Genomic DNA, 4,089 nt, shown 5'->3' on the forward strand with positions numbered 1-4,089 from the left:
TGCCAAGATCCCAGGGTCTGAAGGGATCATTATTTACTTATCCAGGCACCCTGTTCTCTTGGGGGTTCAGCGCCGCGTATAAGTTCTTCAATGTTGAATGGAACAGATGCTCAACAGGCCTGAAGCCCTGTCTGTGAATTAAGGGACAAGCTGTTCCGTCGCTTCTCTTCCCAGGAAAGACCTTGTAGTGTTGCCGTGTGTGTGTGTGTGTGTGTGTGTGCCCGTGTGTGCACCCGTGTGTTGATGCTGGGGAATTCCACAGCATGGCTAACACCCGTTTTAAAGCCAATGAGATGGTGCAGCTTGGTAAAACCACTTTCTGCCAAGACTGAAAAGCTCAATCCCCAGGACTCACATGGAGAAAGAAAAGAAATGACCTCTGTAAGCTGTCCTCTAACCTCAAATTTTTTAACTTTTTTTTGGGGGGGGCAGGTCTCACCATGTAGTCCATGGTGGCCTTGAACTCATAGAGAACTGCCTGCCTCTGCCTCCTGAGTGCTTGGATTAATGATGTGTGCCACCATGCCTGGCCATCTTACATAGTTCTTGAAGCTGGAAGTTCCATGGGGGAGCCAGTATGGTCGGTTCTGGTGAGGCGGATTCTCTTCCTTTGTTGCCAGGCAGCTACCTACTCACTGTGTCCCCACATGCCGAAGAAAAGGGACACTCTGGTGTTTTTTCCTCTCTTCAGTGAAGCCCCCTTGTTAGGGCTCCACCCTCATCTATGCCCAACTACTGCCCAAAGCCTAAAGTCATCACCTGGGGGTCAGAATTCAACATCTGAACTTGGGGACAGAGAACTTCAGTCTGTGACAATGACCACCAGCCAGACAAGACATCTGGAGGCTGTTGCAGGACCTATCCTGATGCTGGGCAGATTAACGTCCAGTAGGGGGCACTATGGAGTGACCAACTGCTCTCCCTTCCTGAGCCTTGAGCGGCTAAGGAGGAGAGGATACCCCCTTTGCAGCTAGGCTGACCCTGGCATGGAGGGTCTCCTGGGGAGCTACTTCCCCTTTCTTCTTGTGGAAGGGAAAGACGGTAGAACTGCTTCGCACTCAGGAGCTGGGAACGACGGACCTGTCTGCTCACTGGATCCCTGGGTGTCTTTGTGGACTAGCGCCTACTTCCCTGCTCCCCACAAGAAAAAAGTGCCGTGCACTTGTTCGGAAACTCCGTGCGTTATTTCTAGAGACGTTTATCTTCTGCCTTCTCCGATAAGACTCGGGCTTCCAAATTACTTTATTACAAAGAGGTTAGAGGAGAGTGGGCGGGGAAGGGAGCTAGGGAGCGGAGCTCAGTTGGTAGTGTTTGCCCGGTGAGCGCGTGCGCGAAGCCCTGGGAGTGGCGCCGATCGCTGTGAACGCAGCACCATAACACCGCAGCACCGCAGCGTCAGAGTTCAAGGTCGTCCTCAGCTACACTGTGAGTTGAGGCCAACCTGGGCTACAAGATAACTTGTCTACCCCACACACCCCTCAAAAAAAGACACCGAGTGGGTGTCACCTACAGGACCAGCTACTAACTGGTGAGGAGAAAGGGTCACACTTTTTGAGATCACAGAAATCTATATGGAGTGTGGCAAGAGAGGGAAGGAAAACGGTTTGGTTCTCCTGTTTAGACTTTGTTTTTATTCTAAAAGCAGTGGGGCACCGCCGATTTCTTTTTAAGAGGGATTTCCGATCAGTTGATCAGTTCCACTTGCACGGAGCTCATGCTGGCTGACGTGTGGAGGCTGGACTGCGAGGTTCACTTCTGCTTAAGTGTCACGGTCAGAAGCACAGACTTGGATCTGTGGGGAGGGTCCCGTGGGATGCTCCCATGGGTAAGTGGTGGAGGTCTGAGATGAGGGGAGCTATTGTGGATGGCTCCCATGAAGGAGCTCTTGGTAGCCCTAGTCAGGAGACTTGTGAATGGGGGAGGGGTCGGAAGGAGCCGTTACCATACCATACACTTTCGCTATTATACGCTATTCCATTTTTGGCTCAGACCCGAAGCAAGGGGTACAGTCAGCACTGGACTGGAACTGGCAAAACTACATAATTCCCACTCTGTCTCCCTCAGGTATCTGTCACGGCCTGAGATCAAACACATTCTCTGACAACTGAAAATGAGATTAGCTGTAGTGTTAGCGCATCGCCAAGGGACCCCAACAGTCTCAGCAGTGGGTAGACTGAGGCACACATTGCATTTGGTGCCACCCTGAGCTACACAGGGAGGTCCAGTCTCAAAGGAAAAAAAAATAGCCAAAGAATTTGATCATGGGGGTAGAGCTTTAAAGGGGAAGGGGGTCACCCACCGGGAGAGGGGCGGCAGCACTGGTCACAGACGAGGTTTCACAGAAACAAGGGAAAGGGCATGCTTTCATATGGCTGCTAGGGTCATGAACATGGAGTGTTTGGGGGTTTTTGTTGTTGTTTTGTTTTTAGAGATAAGGTTTCTCTGTGTAGCATTGGCTGTCCTGAACTAGCTCTGTAGACCAAGCTAGCTCCGAACTCACAAAGATCCAACTGCCTCTGCCTCCCAAGTGCTGGGATTAAAGGAGTGTCATCACTGCTGGGCCTGGATGTGGTATTTTTTCAGTCCCTTCCTTGCATAAGATATTAATCAGTGGGACTGGAGAGATGGCTTAGGGGTTAAGGGCAGTGATGGCTTTCCCAGAGAACTAGGATTCAATTCTCAGCACCTACATGGCCGCTCACAACTGTCTGTAGTTCCAGGAGATCTGACACCCTCACGCAGATGATGCAGGCAAAACACCAATGCATATAAAATAAAAATAAATAAATAAAAATTTTAAAAGCAATTATTTAAAAAGCAATCAGTCTATCCTGGCAGACGCTGTGGCTCCATCCTTGTGTTACTGCCCCTGGTATCTGGTCCTTGGATAACACAGAAATGGCAGGGCAGAGAAGGTTAGAGGGCAAGGGAGGGAAGGACGGGTACCGTGCCTTAGTAAGAAGCTGGCTCTAGAGTAAGGCCAGAGAGCTTAGCGTCCTCCTCTCGTTGGTCCCTGGGGGCTTACATCCTTGTTTCAGAGGGAGCTGTGTTAACTAGTATAATCAGCCCCGAGGATCACAACCTGTCCCCAGGTCGGGCCACCTTCCCCAACACGCCAATTAAAGCCGCCAAATCAGGGCCTGGACCTAGACAGCTAAGAGCACCGCTCTTCCTGAGGATCCAAGTTCGGTTCCCAGCACCCCTCAGCTTCGAAACTGACGTTCCACTCCCTGGGGATCCCAAGCCCTTTTCTGGCATCTTCAGTGGTGGCGCACGCTTTTAATCCCAGCACTCGGGGAGGCAGAGGCAGGCGGATCTCTGTGAGTTCGAGGTCAGCCTGGATTGTAGAGGGAGTTCAGGACAGCCAAGACTACACAGAGAAACTCTGTCTCAGGAGAAAAAAAAAATCAAAGTGGAAAGCAGAAAACGGAGATGTGGCTACATCGGGGAAAGGGAACCCCACAAGTCTCTCTGAAATGGCTTCATGTCGGGCTTCCCACGTCTACACCTGGCTCGCCGAGGCTGAGGCGGTCTCTGCTGCTGGGGGCCAGGGGCGGCTGTGATTGAGGAGCCAAACTGGCGGGAATGCAAGCTCGCCTCACGTGCAGGCACACGCGTGGGCCTGGGGGACGCCTCCACGACGAGGCTCTGAAGCTTTTCAGGATGATTGCCGGAATCCAACAAAAATAAAGCCCAGCTTGTGCACACGAGCAGGGGGCGGGAGCCGAGCGCCGATTGGCCATAGAGGCGCCAGGCTAGATTGTCTCCGGGCCCTGCGGCGGACATCTTGACTCCTGGCAAAAAACTTTTGAAAACGTCCGAGGCCTCTACTAAGCTTGGCTGCACCACTCAAAACCGTGAAGTTAAAATACCTGTCCCGAGAGACTCAAAAATCAAGCGGCCACGCGAACCAGTGGCACACCCGTCAGAACTGGCTCTCGAGGCGACGCCGCCCTCCCCGCCCTTTTCCGAGATGGTGGCGGCGAGGACGCTCTAGCCGCCGGCCTGGGTTCCGCGGAGGCGTGGGGGAGGCGGCGGCGGCTGCGCGTGGGTGTCCCTCCCCCTCCCTCCCTCCCTCTCACCCTCCCT

This window comes from Myodes glareolus, chromosome 9 (genome assembly GCF_982192425.1).
Source record: "Myodes glareolus chromosome 9, mMyoGla1.1, whole genome shotgun sequence".
NCBI lineage: Eukaryota > Metazoa > Chordata > Mammalia > Rodentia > Cricetidae > Myodes > Myodes glareolus.